This window comes from Poecile atricapillus, chromosome 2 (genome assembly GCF_030490865.1).
Source record: "Poecile atricapillus isolate bPoeAtr1 chromosome 2, bPoeAtr1.hap1, whole genome shotgun sequence".
NCBI lineage: Eukaryota > Metazoa > Chordata > Aves > Passeriformes > Paridae > Poecile > Poecile atricapillus.
In genome coordinates, this window is record NC_081250.1 from 27,630,588 (window position 1) to 27,652,335 (window position 21,748).

General features: G+C 37.5%; 1 protein-coding gene across 1 annotated transcript in view; it reads right to left on the bottom strand.

Moving 5' to 3' along the window:
- The window catches only part of THSD7A (thrombospondin type 1 domain containing 7A), a 267,244-nt gene extending 245,916 nt beyond the window's left edge, over positions 1 to 21,328 (bottom strand). Inside the window, exons 1-3 of the mRNA XM_058833159.1 lie at positions 21,273 to 21,328; positions 19,809 to 19,908; positions 9,094 to 9,175 (exon numbers count right to left, since the gene is read on the bottom strand). The gene's annotated coding sequence lies outside the window, so the exon portion shown is untranslated. The remainder of the gene's footprint in view (positions 1 to 9,093; positions 9,176 to 19,808; positions 19,909 to 21,272) is intronic.
- Between the last annotated feature and the right edge of the window lie 420 nt (positions 21,329 to 21,748).

The window sequence follows — 21,748 nt, forward strand, 5'->3', positions numbered from 1 at the left end:
CAACCAAAAACCTGCTGCCTCTTCTCTCCTGTACCTGGCTGTTGTCTAATAACTACTTTTATTCCAGATCTTCAAAGTCAAGCAGGATTTTTTTTTTTCTGGGACAGCATGTCCTAATTAAATTTATTTGTGGTGGCCCATTTTTAAAGATTCAAATTAAGCATTTTTTTGGTGGCAGAATGATAGTTTCTTAATTCATTTATTAAGCAAGAAGAGTTCTCCGTAGACAGTAACTTGAACTTCTGTAAAACAGTATTGACAAACAATAAAATGTAACTTATGCTTCCCAAATTTAGCTATAAATGAGATGTGCGAAATCACTTTGCTCTTAGTGATAACAGAGAAAAATGACTCAGTTTAACATAAGAACTGATAGAACAAGACCCTTCCTCTAAAAACTTCCCTATTTGAATTCCAATCACATTCAGGAGTCAGCATACACTGTAGCAAACCAAGTGTTGAAGAGTATCATAACACAGAAAAACTTTAAACACTTTTTTTCCTCTTACTGATCAGGGAAACCATAGCATGGTTTACTTGTTGACAGCAATGGAAGAGGATTTTTTTTAAATCCCTCTGTGGAAGCCTTTGGAATAAAAACAGCCTGTAAGAGGACGCTTATAAAAAAATTTAAAATCTAAAGATTGAAATTCTGAGTCCTTTGTGGAAAGAGTTTAAAGAGTTAAGGTACAGAAAGAGGCTAGAGTGTAATTTCTGAAGTAACTGCAGTATTCTTGTTAGTGAAGAGCATTTAAACAATGGGCTCAATATCCTGGTTCCAACCTGTGAATACAAAATTTACAATGGGACATTTTAATAAGTTTTTAAGTACTAAAAATCAGTTTTGCTTTGCTTTAGGTTTTATTAAAAAGCTTTCAGTTACAATAGTCTTTCAACTTTTTAGCTGTCAAGGGAAACCTTAGGACTCAGCAATATTAACTATGAAAATTCATGTAAGAGTTCATATCAACCCCGATTGTTGCATCTTTGTTTTAAAGCAACTAAAGGAGAAACATTGAACATATTAAAATAAATTTAAAGGATTAAATAAAAAATTATATAATAATATTATATATATATAATAAAAAATAAAAATAACTAAAACGGAAAGTCAGTCACTAGAAAGGTTTCATTTCATACTGCTAATTACCTGAGACAACTTGAGATTCAAGTAGAATTTGGGCCTAAGGACAAATTGATACCAGTATGTATTAAATTGATACCAATAAGATAGTAAAGTGAATTTTATACTCCAATTTATACTTCAGGAACAAACATGCACAGCTTAAATTGTTTATGGTGTATGAATGATTTACAGTGGTGGAGATTAAAACAGCTGTGAAAGTGAGACTAAAGATAAAGCCTTTGAATGACAAGGATGTATCATTACATTCTCTCCCTTGCACATTGTCAGTCAAACACAAATAATATCCACAACTGCTCTGTGATTTCTGATACAATTTTCAACTTACTCCTTTTATGATCATATTATAATACTTGTCTTAAAATGCTCTGTGGTAGCAAAGACCCTGAAGCAAGCCCACATCTCCTGGCACTCATTTGTTGTAACAGACTGCTCACAGGTTCCTAGCAACCTTCATTTTCATGTTCCTTCCTGATAAACTGATAGGATTTATTTTTGTAACTTCTTTCTTGAAGGACTATACGGACGACAATCCCACGTACAACCGTTAACAGGCCTCCATGAGATCTTCAGAGATGTTATCAAACACCATGTAAGGGCTTTTATCTGTTTTGTTACCATTTGTTAAGGGAGGAAGCCTCACACATTCTGACAGCTGACGAACAAAACACACTTTTGAAGGCTCTGCCTCAATACCAATTGTCACTTATAGCTTGGAGAGAAAGGGCTGTTGTTTTCACAGTACAAAGCCCAAAGCCCTGCCAAGCAGTTCCACCAGGGCTCCAAAGGCATTTCAACAGTAAACAACCTGAAAGCAACTTGTGTGGGAGATGTCATTTCTGGAGAAACTGCATGGCTCCTGTCAGCATCACCACGCAGGCAGCAAGGACCACACAGCCCTCACTGACTCCTACATCTCCTCCTGATGATCCCTCCCAGGGTCCCCTCTCTCTGCTCTAAAAGAGCTTACCATAAGACACACAGTGCCACATCTCAGGCTTGACAAGTTTGGGGTGGAACATTTTAATGGGTACTGCTGCATGAACAGCTCACTGTAGCTTCCTCATAAATTAAAACTCATTACAGACCAATATGATCAACTCAAATTTGCTTCATTTACAGGAATAAATGTTTTCATGCTAAATAAATAATCCCACAGGTAATGACAAAATATCCCAAAATTATGGTGATGCCTAAGTATTTAAATATTTAATAATTTCTTATATTTTTCAAAGACATCAATATTATTTGCCCTAAGTAAGAGATTTCGTAAGATTTACTCTTGATGAGTAAACACTCAGGATGATGATATGTTATTACCAGCACCCTGCTCTGACCAGATGACGTGTTGTTTTTCATCAAGTTATTGGACTTATTTCACAGAGGTTTGTCTTTGTTATGATTCAGCTCAGGAAAGAAAAGCAATAAAAAACAAAATTAGACTGGGCCTGCACTAATTGTATCAATATTCAGTTGTAGTACCCAAGCTCAGTTCCCTGAGGAAAAAGATACCACCCACCATGTTTGAGAATGACAGAGAGAGATTAAGAATAGTAGTGACAAGTATTGAAACACTTACAATAAAACAATTTCCTTAGAAGTTCATGATAGAATATTTGAAATCATGGAACATACTCAAATAATAAGTTAAAATATTATAATGCTTATTTATAAACATTAAAAAGAGACATAAAAAGAACGTGGTAAAATAATCCAAAATATTTCCAATAAACCCAAATATTCCCAAACATTTAAATAATATAATAAAATGTCCACATGGTCTTGACCAGATGACATTACCCCTTTTAAAATAAATGACGTATTTTAAAGAAATTCTCCTCCTTACTAAGAGGAGACAATCTGTTTTCTAAAGGAAACTTTTCTGTTGCCGTTAGATTTCTTAAGAACCAAAATCCCTTCTGTAGTTGTGTTGATTTCAAGGCCAGGAGCTGTCTACTCTAATCACCTCAAAGAGAATTCACAGAGCAGATCCTGAAACACTTCAGCATTGCTCTTACTATACTCCAGTTTTGAACACAACCCAATTTACCAGCTTGAGAAAAAGATAAATTGTGGCTCAATTTACACTTAAACAAACACAGATCTATTCAGATCAAGCTTTATTAGACACAAAAAAAAAAAAAAAAAAAAAAAAAAAATCCCCAACCAAACTAGAATCCTTAAGGCTATGGTTGAAACCCTCCTGGCTAGTCTGGTCATGAAAGCACCACCTTTCACAAATTCACATGCTCTGCTGATGCTCTCGCAGTTGAATAAAAAGCACACCTAAGTTATCAAGCAATGAGTTCAGAGTTAAAAGCTTTTATCTTCTGATCAAGTTTTCTTTAGGAGACAAAAGGCAGAAGTGTTTAAAAGGTACCTCACCCGCCTATAAAGGAAGTAGAATGATGCATCAGTGTTTTACAGTAATTACTAGGTTCTAGTTATTAAAAAGAAAGTTATTAAATAGTGACCATTCGTACAATATTTTTACATCTTCAGAAACAGAAAATATGCATCCCAAAGCATTAAAAATGCCAATAGAGCTCCCCAGTGATGCCTTAACAAAGGAAAGGTCCAAACAGTTATAAAGTAAAACAATGTAAAATGACAAGGGCAATGGTGCTTTTAAAACAAAACCAGCCAACCAAAAAGGGATCACAGATTTGTACTTATTGTGACACTGATTCTGAAATGTCACAGAAAGGTGAACAATACAGACAATTATATAAAAAAGCCAATATCTCAACAGCCAATAATTGAAATATTTTTAAGATTCTCTGGTTATTTTAATAATATATGAGTTTTTTTAATGAAAAAAAAAATTAACAAACATAAAACAGAATTCACACATGAAATTGCTAAACAGTACTGCTGTACAGGGTTTTTTTGGTGGTGAATCCTTACAGAATCCAGAAGTGAGCACAAAGTAATCTATTTATTACTATTATTTATTATTCAACTATTAAAAAATTCATAATATTTGCAAATTATGAAGTCGCTTTACTGTAAACAGTGATAGGGTTTGATCAGGTGGCAGCTTGACACACTCTGCCTAAGGTGCATACCATCAGTTTTATCATGAATTTGAAAAGAAGAAAACAATAAAAGATCCCAAGTTTTACAGGACCACTGTCTCCTGATCCTCCTATGAAACACCAATATCTGGTTATTTAGGTTATTCTTTCGGTGTGATACCCATTCAAACAAAATAAATTTTAGTTATTAAATTTGCATTGAGTATGAAATATTAGATGAAAATTCTTCAAAAAGAGACAGTTTCAAAACCACATACTTACCCTTTAGAACTAATACATATTCTCTGTTATGAAGTAGTGTTCTTTCCCCAGAACTCATTCAAGAGATTTCAGGGGAAAACTAAAGAGTGCTTAGCTCTTGTCAGCACTTAGCAGACAAATAGGGCCTTTAGGAAGTTGAAGTAGGCAAACTTTATCTCATGCCAGATCCAGTCAAAAGCATTAGATGCAGTGGCTCTAGATCCTATAACACACATTATTTCAGTCTCTAAATTTGCATAACCACCAAGTATTAAAACTGATCATATAATTAAAGATGACTTCAAGGGCTCAGAAGAAGTCTTTATCAGCATCCATAAATTCACCCTGGTGTATTAAATCCATCTACACTGTGGCTTCCCACTCTGTGGGAAAGCCATATGCTGAGAGCTCCTCTTCTTCTTACTCCCCACTGAAATTCATTATTTTATGCAACAACAAAACTACCTACAGCAGAGACAAAGGTGTCAGTGACCTAACACTTCAGGATTTAAAGCACCAACCAGATCAGCCTAGCTCCTAAAGTACCTGGTCTTCCTAAAAACACATGTAAGATACAGAATAATGGAGTAAAATTTTAACAGTGACATAAATTATTTTAGTTCCACTTGCTCTTTTTCTTAGCAGCACAGTGTCATAGTGTGCAGCTAATGCTCCATGACAGGCTTTGCCTGGTGCAAATTCCTCCCAGGAAGAAAGACCTCATAGCCTATTTCTCCTTATGGCAAATTTTAAGCAAATTAAACTGATAAACATGTCTTGAAAAACAATCCTGAGGACAGCATCGCTGATAGGACCCCCAGAGGGACACGGTCCATGTCAGCAGGCCAGCATGACAAGTCACAGGCAGTGTGGCACTGCAGAGGGACGTGCTGGGCATTGCAGGCATCAAGGAGATGAGGGAGCCAGCCACGGCCTCGGGGGCAAGACGGGATTAATTAATTAATTAATTAATTAAATGGCAGTGGGAGCTCTGCCAGCCAGAGAGGCACAGGCAGCCCTGAAGGGCCCTGGCCCCTCACCTCAGGGTGCTGCAGGGAGCACACCACGGCCAGACCACGGCCAGACCATGGCCAGACCATGGGCCACTGCTTGGCACCTTCGGGTACGCACCACACAGATGGCTCTCATGAGTTTCCTCAAGTGCCTGTGAACAACAGCTGCTGCCAGAGGTGTTTGTGCAGTGCTCAGGTGACTGAGCTGCAGCAGCAGTGCAGCTCTGGCCGCTGCTCGGCCCCTTGAAGCTGAAGCAAGGCTCCCTGCCTCAGCCCCGTCCTGCAGCAGCAGGCGAGCGGCACTGCAGCACATCAGGGATTTCCGACACAGGGCTCATGAGCAGCCTGCTGCCCCAGAAACTGCTTGTAGTGCCGCAAGCAACACAACATGCTAAAAACGAGACATTATGATTTAGAACGACCAAGAAAGTGAAATATTTTTCACAGTAAGGGGTGAAGAGGGACCAGTGGTGCAACCGTGGCCCCAGAGAGACAACAGGCACAAATAAATTTGGCAAACTTGTCACAGAATACTTAACCTGGAGTCAGCTAACCACATGAGGTAACAAAATGTTATAACAGGATTAAAATTCAGCAGGTTTTAATCCTATTTTGTATTAAAGCCAGAGAAAAACCTGTAACAAGAACAATTTACTAATGGAAAGTAGTCTAGGTCTCATCCAGAGTTTAACAAGTGCACAGCACTCTGTAGAACTTCTGGTTGACTTAAAGTGAGGATGGATGTTAATCTTCTGTAGAAAGGACCACAAGGATGTGCCACCCTATACCTTCAAGTAATGTATTCATTTTTGTAAGGCCAAAAGAAGCAGAAGCACACAGAAAAGCAAGTCTGTTTCAGCAGATATGATATATAATGCAGGGAAACAACTGCCTCTTGCAGAAAAATGCCCATCCATACAGGAAAACAATTTCCAAGTTAAAAGGAAAAAAAGGAATAAAAATGCTAGATCCTTCCTCTTCTTACCAATCCAACTCAATATAATTAAACAAATACTAAATTTTAATCATGGGTTTAGTTTTTAATTATCTCTCACAGATAACCACAGAGTCTTCCTCTGTCTTAATTATTTTGATTATTTCTAACACCAACAAACAAGAAGTATTCTCACATAAATCAGATTCTGGGACAACAGAAACTGAAGTTCATATGAATTTGTCTGCTTTCCCCAGCAATTTTGCCTTCAGATGAGGAGTTATAGAGAAAACAGCATCACAGAAAAAGACAGGCAACATTTCTTGCTTATCCTGGCTCCTTCTGAGGCCAGGGGTAGGAAATGTCACTACCTCAGCCCTCTGAGGTTTTGGCTTTGCCTACAAGAGTAACTTTCCATCCTGTGCTTACCAGACAAAAGCTAATTAATAAACAGCAAACCACGAGGCACAACTCTTCATGGCTGACTTAAACTCTTCATGGCAAGATTAAATCAAGAAAAGATAACTCCTACATGAATTCCTACTGTTATCAAAAATCTTCAGAGTAAGCCTTGCCATCACTGTTTAAACTGGAACTCAGATAAAAGCATTCACATCCATTAAATGGGATCATTTCAAGACTCATGCTAACATTTGGTTCTGCTCCTAACAAGAAGCAACATATCTTAGCATGAAAACAAAGTACTATTACAAACCTAAAGCAATGCTTTCCAGACCATTTTTTTTAAAATTAAATGCAGATACATCCTAATTCAACATTAATTATGATCAATATCACACAGGATGTCACAACATATAAACAGTATCTAAGAAGCACTTCTCTGAAGAAAAAAACAAACAAAACAAAACCCACAAAAGCCAAAATAAATAAAATTAAAAACAAAACAGCAAGAGAAACTCATCCAAACTCTGCTTCTCATTGCAACAACTTTCTGCTGGAAGCACTGCGGTGCAAGGCTGATTGGGTGACATTGGCTCAATCTCACACACATCTGTCCAGGTCTAATTAGATTTAAAAAGTGACATCCAGATTTCAAACACATTTTTAAAAACTCTCCAAGCTGATTTAAGGAGGTCATTGTTTTCCTTCAATTTTATTTATTTTGTTAACACAGCCCCTCAGCTGGAAAAACAAAAAAATTGGTATAATTCTTTCTGGGTCGTTGGGAGAGCCTGATATTCCTTAATACTGTTGTTCAGACAGAGCTGAACTCTTTACTGAGTTTACTCAACAAACAGAGGCTCTTTGTTCCACTCAGCTGCAAGAAAATAACAAATAAGGACATCCTTATCACCACAGGCTAAGAGCCATATATTAAATGAGCTTATAGGTTCCTAGTGTGGAAGCACATCCAAACACACAGACAACAGGCCAGCTTGCAAACAAAATACTTCAAATCATGACCCTTCATAGCACGGCAACAGCTCTGACCTGGGTGCCACCTTCCCCTCCAGCACAGGCCCATGGACAGCATGCAGACGCCAGCGAGTCCGTGTTGCTCAGCTGTGTAAGCACAGGACGCTCCAGACAGAGGAACTTTCCCCCAGGTGAGGAGTCACAAACCCCACAGCATGTCCCCATGCCTTCAGCAAACCCCCTGCTTATGAACACTGCTTCCATGGCAGTGCTGGCACCTGTGGTGAATGCACAATGCAGATATTGCTTGTCCTTATGCAGTTCCTGTACCACAAGGTAATACTTCAAGAAGGTGTGAACACTTCTGGTATTTCTGAGATTAAATCTTCCCAAGCTACAACAGCAATTGTAAAAAGAGCGCAACAAGAGACAGGTGGAATAAAATGCCACTGATCTGCGCAGGCTGGGCTTCAGCGATATTTTTCAGGATATCTGTGGAACTTTTCTACCAGACAGCTATTTCCAAAAACTTGCAAAATTACAAACTACACTTTGTTAATCACAATTGCTCCATCCCACTGCAGCAAAAGTTAAAATCACAAAGCCAGAGCTCTAAAAAGTTCAAATGTCATAAAAATAATTTAGTTTTGTCTTCCAGCCCCTTCCTTGCAACCACCCCCCCAAAAAAAATTACTGTCTCCAGGTGAATCTGCATAACAGATGTGGGATTATTAAAAATTCGTTTTGATGCCACCTGCTATTTTTAAGCATCTCTGTATAAGTCTTAGATTTGGGGGCTCCACAATGAGCTCTCATGCAGATCTGATATAATTTTAATAGCAGAAAAAATGGCTAAAAAATTAGGAAGTCTCTGACAATTTTTCAAAACTAGCAGTGTAAGGATTAAGCAATACATATGAAAATTACCAGTAAGGCTAATATTAAACATGACTGTCCTTTTATATTGATGGTAAAATCAAATATGGGAGTATATGAATTCATGTATGCACACATACACACACTTCTGTGTAAAATGATATTTTATTCAACATAAACAGACCAGTTATGAATATCTATTGCATGTGTGCTTAACAGTAGCACAAAGAATACAATAAAAGATAGAAATTATACAGGAATGAGAGGTTATATTGCATCTATAAAGTAAATGTAGTAAAGTAATTCATTACTACGTATCACATAAGTATAAATATACAATGTGGATATATGATCTCTAAAATATAATATATTTAATCTATCTGTATATATGTAAATATCTCTATTTACACTTCCACATGTAAGCAAAGAAAAGTTAACTGTTCAAAAATTGATAATGCAGGAAAAACATACCTGCTAATAATTCAGAATGATCAAAGTTGCAGAAGGCTCTCACACAAATGTGGAAAGTTGAATTACAGGTGAAATCCACTGCCTATAAACATAAAGTAATGCATTACAAAAATACACACACACAACCTCAACCACATATAAACACAACCACATATAAACAGAGATGTTCCTATAAGCTATACCAGCTTATAAGAATGGCATTTTAGGGTTATCAAGAACAGCTATATGACAATGCCTCCTTGATGTCCAGCAGCAGAGAAAAATCTGTTAGTTTTGGCAAAGAGACGGAGTGGGAGGAGATTTAATTGAAAAAGATTTCAATATCAAACCAAGAATCCTCAAAATGTGACCTTATGAAAGTAGCTCGAATTCTGGTTGTTGTTTGTTTTACATCATTACAGAGAGCTAGAAAAGACATTAGGGCATGACAACATGGATGCTCAAAGATGATACTGTGACTTTTATACTAAAAAAAAGTATCTTTCATCATGAAAGAGAAATGCACACAGAATGGCTAGAGCAGAGATCCATATAATCAAAGGTATGAAAGACAAATTTAGGCTCACAAACTAAAGGCCATTTAATAGAATTACTGACAAGTCTCAAATGCAAGTAACAGTTTTTTTACAGAAGCTTTACAGTTCTGTGCAATTCATTGTCACAACATACTCTGATGGTCAAATGCTAAAAATAAGGATTACCGAAGGTAGTAAAGCATAAATCACTAAATACTATGAATGTGTTTCATACATTGAAAACTGTCAATTTATTCTCTCCTTGTAGTCTTGCCACACATTCTGTTCTACTGGAGAAATGTTCTTCAGAAATATTACACAGGTAACTAATCACTGTTAGTTTAAAAATGGTTATTTAAATTATTTACTAACAGATGTCCTTTTGAATTATTAATTTATCTTGGAAGTCTATAAAGCTTTATAATGAGTCTAGTTAAATAAATGTTTTAGTTGTGACCTGAGGCAGAATTTTTTTCAAACAGCATCCTTCAGCTGATCAAGCCTAAAACCAGAATCTCAGTTCTTGGTACTGTAACCCTCTTTTGGAGTATGTGAAGGAATTTTCTACTCATTAGTATACATTTCCATTTATATTTCCAAAAGAGAGTCTCCTTTGTTCATGAGGAAGAAGCAAACAAAAATGACAGAAGTTAATTTTTAAAATGCCTCACAAATTGATTTTACCCAAAGTCACTCTTCCCACACCACATGCACTGAATTGCAATTGCAATTGCCATGCCATGCTGCCTGCCATGGTTCAGTTCATATAAGGACATCACATTAGGAAACTGCTTGTAGGGCTAACCACAGTATTACACAGAAAAAAAAACTTGGGAAAAAAAATTAAAAAAAAAAAGAAAATCACAGAAGTTAAGCAACAAAAATATTCTAAGTACTTTAGTTAAATAGTTTGATGTTACTTTCACTTTATTACAGTAAGTATTGTTAGTCTTCATTGTCTGTAGTTCTTATTTGGCAATTAGGATAAAAATAAATAGGAAAGGGCTTTTGTTTCATCAGTAGCACTTTTATGATGAGTTATGCCTCAAACAAACACAAAGACCGTGCAGCATTCAGATAGGAGGCATGTAATATCACTGCTACCCATGAGTAAAACTTCTACTCTGATATTAAGAATTGATAATAGAAAGCTGATTGTAGCAAAGCTGTGTAAAATACTTGCTCTTTTCCCCAAATAAGTTTGCTTCAAATGAATCTGCAAGTTCACTAAGCAGCTACTGAAAATTTCACCAAATCTGCTGCTATCATGACAGTGCTAAGATGCTCTCTCCATGTCTTGACAAGCTTCTTTCAGAAAACTGAAGAAAAAAGTCATAGTCCCAAGTGTCCCTAAAAGCTTGAATTACATTTTTCTAAGGCAGAAAACTACATTTTTCTAAGGCAGAAAACTACATTTTTCTAAGGCAGAACCACAAAATTACATTTGTTACAATCAGTTAGTTGGAAGAGTGTTTGCCTAGAAAGAAGCATGGTTTGGTTTGGTTTGGTTTGGATTCGGATTCTATTCTATTCTATTCTATTCTATTCTATTCTATTCTATTCTATTCTATTCTATTCTATTCTATTCTATTCTATTCTATTCTATTCTATTCTATTCTATTCCCATTCTATTCCCATTCCATTGCAAATAGTGTGAAGAGAATACAAAAGTGGTCCAAGAGGACCCCATCTAGAGTAAAGTTTTACAATGTCTTTGGTATCAGCTGATCAGATCATGCCATCACTTTCTGCATGCTGGATGATTTCTACACCCACCTTCCTCAGTTTTCAAGTGGTCCTTGTACATGTTCATGGGAAACTTGCAAAGCCTCATTAAGTCAGCATGTAAAATACTAAATTACAACAGAATACTAGTGGTAGTCAGTGCCAAAAATTCCAAGTATAAATCTCCTTTTTGAACATTACAGGTGTCTCCTATATAAGAAAAACAGATTATAGGCTATTCGTTTATGGAAAAATCTTGGCAAATAAGAACTGTTTGGATTTAGTAGAGGATTTTGAAATGCCTGGAAAAATTAAGAGAGGACAATCTAGATCAGCAAAAGAAAACCTGCAGTAACTAAGGGCAAATACCTCTACTGTCTCAAACTTTTTTGTAATCTGGTGGCCACCTTTCTACTTGGGAAAAGTGTTACATCAGTAGTTAAAAAAGCAATACAAGTCACATCACTAGCAGGTATACCCAGTGTCATGCTTCTACTAATGCTATTAGCTTTTTTTTTTTTTTTTAATTAAGAATAGACTGAAATTTCCATAAATCTTTCAGACTCTAAAGTCAGACCACTTATGTCATCTGTGCTGAACAGGTGATAGCACAATAGGCAAAGTATCTGGACTGTCATCTGTTTTCTGAGAAACTGTAGCATATTAACACAGCTGGAGGCAGAGCTCAAGCAAAACACTATTGGAGACTTGTGACACCAATGAAAGCAGTAGCACTTTGCAACACAGTATCAATGTAACATTCTTAATCTTTTAAAAAGAAAAATAATGATTTACTTCTAAAATACTCAATTCCACAACGGGATAAAACAACAAACCATTAAAAATCAGAAGGAATCACTTTTCAGACACAGAAGACCTTTTTTATGGACACATGCCCAACTAAATGCAACTTGAGCCTCCTCTGCTCTTACACAGATAAAATTATAATGAACTTCACTTAAAACTCTCAGATGAAGAAATAAAGCAGCCTCTAACTTAGGCATAGATTTAATATGTGAATTCTTGAAATGAAATTAAGTCAGTGTCCAAACCTCAATATTTCCATGCACAGAAAGAAGTTTACAAAATTCTTCCTTCAGCCCAGTTTCTAAAGTCCCAGTTCAAAAATATAGGTCAAGTTACCTACTGCCTCCAACTTTCTCAAAGTCAGCTCAAATAGTGCAAGCCTGACCCATTTTGAGTGGGCTCTTCAAAACTACCTAAATAAATTAATCAGGTGCCTGCATCACACATATATATATATACACACACACATATATATATACACATATATATACATATATATATACACATATATATACATATATATATACACATATATATATTTTCTTCATTAAAGGTCTCACATATTAAATATATTAGCATTTGAATTCCATACCCTGAGAAAATTGATGTAAAGAAATCATAGGCTTTTGGGGCTCACTAGTCAGCTCAAGGTAGATTAGATCTTTTTGTCTTTTATTTAATAATTCCTAGAGTAAAAAAGAATTAATATAAAAACTGAGTACACGAGAAAAATCATTATATTTTCTGATCACTATCTATTAGTTTCCTTGAAGAAAAACAGAAATATTGAAAAACAGAATATACAAATTTACTATTATAATTACTATATTAATTCCTTCTTTTGAGAATCTAAACAATGATAATTCTTTACCTGAATTCTAGTATCTTCTTTTATTAATACTTGAAACAGAGGAATGGGGAGCACTTGTAGGCAAACATTTTCTGCTTAGTAAAACTGACCCATACATTATTCCAAGTGGTAATGTCCACTGGAAAATAATCTTCTTGCACATTTCATCCAAAACACTTCAGAAAGAAGAAAGGTATTTTTACACTAAAAGTCCCATTTTCTGAGATATTTTTAAAAATAGCTTCATTCTGGTTATTAAACAATATTATTCTGAAAAAAACTTATGAGGGTTTTTGTGATTTGTTGCCTTTTTTTGGCTGAGCCTGCCTGAAAGCTGAAGCAACTGTCATTGCAGCAAAAGGTAGCATATACTAGTCCTCTCTAGAAATTTCTGCTAATACATTTCAAAGTGTTATTTCAGGTACAAATAAGGTGAATTTCTTAATATACCCACCACAGATCTTCTCTGAGGATAACTATTATGAGAAATTCAAGAGAAGTCCACTGATAAGAAGAGCTGCTCAGGTAAAAGGACTTTTATAGCCTGAGAAATGCTATCTATAATCTTGGCACTTGGATCTCTCAGAATATGAACTAATGGTATCTGGAATGTAGCTCATTATTAATAGTTAAATATCTTTAAATGGAGCAGCTTTGAAGATCACTTCCAATATCAATGGCTTGCATTTATATAGGGGGTTCATTTTCAAGGACAATGGTACGTGGTTCCTGAATCATACACATGTACATGTACATAGACACTTCTATTTGCATTCAAACACATCATTAATATTAGAAATATGTATCCATTTAAAAATAAATATAAATGTATAATCTATCAGTTTACATATAGTTTTTGAGAATTCAATATATAAGGCTAGGTGACAGCCCAAAGTATAATCACAGATATCAATGCAGTTGTATCAATTAATTGTGGAGAACAGTGCTCCCTGCAGAAAAAGTCATATCAGAAGATGACTTCTGTGCACAAAATAAACAAAACAACCTTCGTTTTTTAACAGGTTATGAAAATAAGGGGGAAAACTATACCTTTTACAGAGGAATCTTGGACAAGATACTGTTTGTACTATTTCACTTAATACAGGACAGATATTCCAGTCAATTCAGGTCTTCACAGGCTTACTTCTGTTGAAAACTCTCAGATAAGATCCCTAAAAATTTCCACCAGTTTATTTTTAAATGATATACAGAGGCCAGAGACTTTATACCACACAAAGTAAACAAAAAAATATGTCAAAGACAAAAATAATAAAAATTTCTGCTCAAAGATTTCTGATTTAGCAAGCAGCACTAGTTCCCCTTCATTAAAATTGATTATGCTTGCTATGCAATATTCCAAAGGTACACTGTATTATAATTTACCTCTTCCATTTGTATTTCTCCAACCACACAAATTAATTTCACCAAAACACCTAAGAAAAAGAGTCAAGACAGAAAAGAATTTACCACCAAAAAAAAAAAAAAAAAAACCAACACAAAAAAACCTAAACAAACCCACAGAAAACCAAAGAAAAAAACCTCTCTAAACAAACATAGGTTAACCTTCTCCTAAACACCAGCTTATGACTTCCAAACAGGGGGGGCAAAATCCCTCCAGCACTGAAGCAAATGGCAACTTTAATACCAACTTTAAGACTTTAATCTCTCAAACTAAGGAAAGCTGAAAGGAGCTGAATTTATTACTTATTTAAACAACTAATCCATTAGCAGTTTATCTGTTTTTTTAGACACTGCACCTATGTAAAAGATTATTTTTCCATAATTACTGTAAAAGCCTTCCACAACCCAACATTTGAAGTATTGCATCCTATTTCCAAGTGTAATGACCCTCAAAATCCAAGATTGATTTTGGCTTTATTCTGATCAATACTAATCTCCAAGATATATTTGACTTTGGACTGACCTAAACAAAAAGGTCACTATCTGTGTATTAGTCAATCTCCAAAACATTTATTAAATTAATTTCAGAGACCACAAAAGGTATATTGTTACAACTGTTTCTATCTGGCATTTCTATCCATCATCCTCAGTAAGATTTACATGAAACTGATAATCCACATAATCACATTGTCACTGCAGTGGATTTCTCAAAATGGCTTGATCTGCCCTCAATTATTTTAAGATTAATCTTTTTTGTATTTATCTATTTGGAGGAAGACCACCATATTAAACATCTTACTGGACTACTGGAATCCAGTCTTACACATATTAAAGTCAATGGGAGAATACATCTCCCTTCAGTGAAAAAAACTGAACTCTTAATGGGGGAAATATAAAATACTTTAGGTCCCCCTGAAAGCAAAGCAGAAGCCTTTTCAATCAAAGTACTTTGACCAATGCATTTTAAAAAGAAAATCTGCAGCACCCAGAAGCATATTTCTATAAACGCTCATTTTTTAAAAATATAGATTTCTGACTAGCTTTTTTACCATACTGGCTAATTTCAAACTAGGACTATAAAAACTATACCTGCACTAAGGCAGCAGACAACATAAGAACAAAATTGTTATTGACTGATCTGGGGTAGGATTCACCTTGCTTTAATTTTCTTTCCTCAAACAAACAAACAAACAAAAGCATAAATCTTAGAAAAACACAAACAAAGGATAAAGATTAATAAATACAGACTATAATAAATAGTTTTTTTAATTAAAATTAGTAAATTCATTTAATGTCCCTTTTGTTCTTCTTATAAAATGTAATTTTGCCTCCCAAGGACACTACTAATTTCAATAGAACCATCTGCATTTCTGATAGATAAGACAATTTAATCTTAGCATAGTAAAGACCCAATATAGTAAATTATTTGAGGCAGGAACCATGTGTTTATTTTCTCCTTCAGGCAATTTATCTTAAATTAAATAATTTTACAACCTAGCTGAAATTTTAAGCTAAAGTAATACTAAAGACTCCATGAAATTTCTGTCCAGAAGTATTATTAAAAACCAACTACTTTTAAGTTACCAATGTATACTTTATTAGAGCTTATACACTTAGAACTTTCACACAGCAGATGCATTTGCTTAAAAATTCAAATTTAAGCTTTCCACTGCCTCCGGAGTTGCAGACACTAAAAGACATAAGAGTAGGCAGAATAAAGTGAATAGTAAGCAAAAGGGAGAAGGTACTTAAATAAAAATAAAACCAAAAGAGTGGACAGTAATCAAGACTAAGGATGCAAAAAGCCAGAGAGGAGGCAAATAATTTCAGAAATATAATGAAAAAAATCATCCAAGAGTCTCAACCATGGTATAAATATGGCTCTCACAGCTATTTTCACTCCAGCCAGGGTGAACATGCCCCTATTTCAAACTCAGCTGATTAATGACTTTGGATTTCCACTTCCATACTGCTACCACCATCACTGTTCTTGGGCCAGGGAAGAGAGAAAGACCTTCCTTTCTCCAGTTGGAATCTACTTAAGATTACTCATGTAAAGTATCTTTCTACTAAATAAAATTACATTAGAAGTAAACTCTTTTCTACCCAAACAGACAAACAAGTGGTCCCAAAGTATAAAGGCTGCCTAAGCACCCTCTGAGGGACAGAGTAGCAATCTCCCAAACTTTGACATCATGACTTGAAGCAGGAAGGGTACAGCACATACTCTGCTATGCTTGCTAATGGATTCATCCAAAAGACATCTCTGAGGAGCAAGAGAGCTAAATAGAAGCCCGTGCTATTATCAGAAATGTGAGTAGTTCCACCAGAGATGCTGGCATGCCACACAAAAGCAAAATTATGCTCTCTTATGCACAACAGAAAATGAGAGACAAAAAAGCCAATAAGATTCACCAGACTAACTTGTCTTTTATTTCAAAAATCTCACATTTTTAACAGAATTTCAGCTCCACAAACTACTACATTCATTTTCCTTACTGCCCTTGGTATGTGAGGGTGACGGAATGATGCCAAAAAATGTTCACATTGCCCACTTTTTTATATTCATTTACAAAATGTCTCTCATTTGAAAACACTTTGAATATTATGTTTTCAGAAGAAATTTATAGGAGCATGTAAGGCCATTCAGAGAAAGAGCCAGATCTAAGCACAGGCTGAGGCGTGAGAGAGCAGAAGAGATTTATGTCCCACTTCAGACAACCCAGAGGGCTGCTGAAGCAAAGGCAAAAGAATCAAGAATAGAAAGGCAGGCTGCACACAATGCAGCTTTGGCCTGCTAAGGAGCAACAAGCAGCTTAAAGCTGACGCAAAAGAACAGACACCCAAGAGGGGCTGAACACTGGCAAGCACCAAAAAAGAATGAAAAGTTTCTGCAGCTTCATTATAAACAGCCTGAAACAGAGCTGGATTGGCATGCTGCATGGCATGACATTTGAAACTTTGACAGAAGCTATATGCAAACACTTCCTGGGCACATATAATCCCTTCTGGAAAAACAGTCTCCATCTCAAAACTTCTGCAGTACTTCCCAACCACTCTCTGCTGCCACTGGGTACTTCACAACCCACGTGTTCCAACAGGAGGATGTTCTCCAAATTTCTGCAAGACAATTTTTTCAAGGGTAGAACTCAGTTGTTCTCCTGACAGCAATGTCCTTTACCAAAAGCTTCTGCTTCACTTCTGTTGATGCCCTCCTGAATTTGCAGATGGAGTCCGTGTCCTACATAGCTTTCATTTCACTTGGTCAAACAAATCAGGACCTCTTTTATCTCCTTATGACCAGGCCATCTCATTAGCCCTTTACAGCATCTGACCCAATTTCAGTTATTTCTTCTTGAAGATGAGTGATCTGAACATTTCCTCTCATCATAAATTGGTGTTTGTACTATTATTTTTATCAGATCTTTCAGAACCCTCTCTACACAGGCATCATAAGGTTAGAATTTACTTTTCCCACTGCTACTTTACATTGACCATCCAGGTGAATATTTCCTTTATTTCTCCCCCAGGTTTCTATCACAGAACAATCTTATATATGTTATATATTCATATATGAATATGAGGACTAATGAATTAATTACAACACCACTCAAAGACCTCAACTTCAGCAACTTGGATATTAATGTCTTTGCCAAATGTACAACAGAGGAGATAAGGACAACTGTGCAAAGAGAGACTTGGTTCTCATCCATAAATTTCAAGAAAGCTACTATATATCCACACACCACCAGTCAACCATATGAAAGTTAAAGTGGATACTCATATATTACCAAAGTAATTTTCTACTTGTAACATGCAAATTATTTCCAAGTGGTCTAATACACACAATTAAGAAAAACTGGCCTGCTGAAACCAAAATTTAAATGGCAAATTGACTCTACTGTAAAATTGCCTGTGGTCTGTGAATCAAAATAAATGTGAGAACCACTTCTTATATTATTTGGGTACCTTCCTTATATATGGTAATTTGCGTTGAGGGTACAGTTCTGACACGCATTCTATGCTTATAATAAACTAAATAAACTAAGCTCAAATAAGATATTGAATATATTTAGCTCATGAATAGTTTTGCTTCTGAAAGGGAAACTTTTACATCAGCACAATCCATCACAGCAGACTGAAACCTGTGAGCTATGTATTAGCATTCTAGCTCAACTTTTCCTGCTCCTCCTTCACAAGACATTTAATCCTGGTTTCAACCTCTGTCAAGTAAAAGTCTCAGGCACAGAAGAAAGTAAATGAAGAAGCAAGAATTTTTTTCAAATTATTCAAGTAAGAAATTTTAGGATAACTTTTATATTATCTACACATTTACTTGTCAGTCTAATGAAATAGAGCTGGAGAAGGTAGACTGCTATGGATAAAAATCAATTTAATGCAGTTTTGCAGCTGTTCAAACAAAAACTAAAATTCTTTTCCTGATTACATTTGGGATATTGATCAATTATTAAGCGTGACAAACCAATGACTTACACCTTTAAAATTTAAAGCTGTCAGGAAGACATAAAGGAAAAGGTATTTCACTCTATACATGTTGACCTAAGGAATTACAATGAATGGAAAGCATGGGATTTTACTACTTCAACTGAATTCTTCAATTCAATAAAAATTTTAGTATCAAGTACAATCTAGTCATTAAAGTTATCCCTTTCTCTACTGTCCACATTAAAGTTTCAGTAGGATCCAAATAAAAACTTTGTTGTTCTCTTGTGGGTTTGGATGGAGGGCCTAACTGCAGCAATCCTAGATCCCTCCCCCCAGCTCTTATGGCCAGCTGTGGCAGACACACTGCATATGATTGCTGTATTACATGGTACACTGGTGTGATATATAGCTTATAGAAGTACTATGTCAGATTATTATCACTTTGTCAGCCTCCCACTACTCCCCCTTGTCATAAAATGCACAATGTGGGAAGATAAATGTGGAATCCAAGTGCCTAACCACATCTGGAATTTCTGGTATTTTGTACTGCCCAGGATAACGAATTATACAACACCAGAAATAATGTGGCAGTTGCAAAAGATGCTCTAAATTACTTCATTTACGAAGGCAAGCCCCTGACAATATTAAAACTTAATCTGTTCCAAGCAGACAAAGTAGCGATGAATTAGGGTCCATACCATCTCACCAGAAAGCTTGCATTACTCCAGAGTAGTGTCACAAAACCAATGAAACATCTGATAACCTTAAAAAAAGAAACATCTCTACAGTTGTTCTGAATATCAAACCAGAACAGGTCTCACAGAATTAACCAGTCACATAGATCTAGATTTTTTGAGCAAATCTTAAATTATTCTCTATTATTATATCCATGGCCTTAAGAGAAAGTGAGTAACTCCAAAATAAAGCCAACAGCATAGGTGAAACAGGAACAAGTCGCAGACAACTTGTACCTAAGAAAATCACCTGCTCCCAAAGCACAGCATGATGTTTTCAAGCGACTTTCATAACATTTGTCCCTCACTGTGCTCCAGATGCTCTCAAAGAGACCTCCTAGAAAAAAAATAGTTTTTTTAATATAGTCTTTGGAAACGAGAACTAAAGTCAGGAAAGGACAGGATAGGTCCTGTGACCTACACATAAGCAGGACATTGTTATAATGTTATCTTATACACATTAAAACTGAGGGATGACCCGATCCTTTGGTTTTTAGAAAGCAGACATTTTAATGAAGGACAAGGCTGTTAAATCAACTTTCTTCAGTGCAGCTTCTCTGAGCTTAGTGCTGATTTATAAATTGTTAAATGCAGCCACATCAGAAATTTCACTCAGAATTAAGCCTCCCAATCTCAGTGTTAGACATGAAATAGTTCATACAACATAGAAAGCTACATCCAGAACCCAGAACCACTATTTCTAAGTTTCCATAACAAAGATTTACGTTTCACTTCGGCTGTTATTAAAATGAAACATCAGTGGCTTGAATTTAACTTTATACCAACAGCCTTTACTACAAGAGTTATTTTCTTTTTTGATTAAACCTTGTTCTTTACATTTCTTTTGGTTGCTTTAGAGAGCTCCAGAAGTCGTCTAACCGTATGCGGTATAAGACTGTCCCCGTGCCCTCTGGTCTCTTTTCAGATGCCTCTCCGCTACTCTTGCAACATCAGCTCCGCGGATGTTCCCGTTACCAAAGTCAGCCTGAGCACGTCAGTACCAGCCCTGAGCGCTCCCAGGCACGGAGCGGAACTTTCTGCGCCTGTTTAAAGGGCGCAACTACAGCCCTGCCCCCGCAACACGCGCAAATCAACCTGGCAAAAGAGATTTTTTTTCCTTAAAATTGCATTAAATTAAATTATTCGCTTTCAGGAGGCACCCTGACAGCTTCAGTCCCGGGCCAAAGACTCGCTCACGGCGCGCTGGGCAAACCCTCTCTGACAGCTCTTTTACTTTTTATAGCCACGGCTTCACGTCATGCCTTTTGGCTTTGCCTCCCCACCAAGAGTGTATCCACAGCCAAGCGGCCGCTCTGAAAGTGCTAAACTCTGCGTGACACCTACGAGAACCCCGAGCACACAATTTTCCCAGCCGCCCTTCTCAACTCCCCGCCGGGAACAGCCGCACCGCTGCCACAACGCGGCAATTGCCGGCCGCTCGCAGCCGGGGCAGGGGCAGCGCGGCCAAGGTCCCGCTGTGACTGAGCCGAGCGGCGGGAAGAGGGCGAGCGGAGGGCGCAGGTGAGAGCCCGGCTCCGCAGCCATCCGCAAGCAGCTCCCCGCCCCATCCCCGCACCTCCCCGCGGCGGCTCCGCGCCCCCGCCCGCGCAGGGCGAGCCCGGGGGGGGCAGACGCTGCCCCGGCGCGGGAGGACGCCGCACCCCCGGCTGCCGTGAGCGCCCGCCCGCCCCTCGCACTCACCGCCCCTCGCCGCTCCGCTGCCCGCGCCGGGACGAGCGGCGGCACCTCCCTCCCTCCTTCCCTCCCTCCCTCCTGCGGCGGGGCGGAGGCTCCGCGCCCACGCTGCCTTCCGCGGGCCTCCTCCCGCCCCCCGGCATCACGCGGCCGCCCCTCCCCGGGAGCCAGCGGCTCCATCCGCAATGCAGCTGCGGCCGCCCTCTCCTCCTTCTCCCGTCTCTCCTCCTGCGCCCGGGCCGGGCGGGCACCTGCCCGCTGCCCCCTCGGGAGCGGGGTTACCAGCTGCGGGCACCGCGCCCGCTCCCACGGCCACGGAGCTCCTGCGCCCCGGCAGGGTGAGACACGGAGGAGAGACGGGAGAGGGCGAAACAGGAGAGCAAGAGAGAGGGGAAAAGAGACACACACACACACATACACACACGCACACTGCACACTAAATAAATACATAAGTAAGTAAGTAAATAAATAAATATTATAAA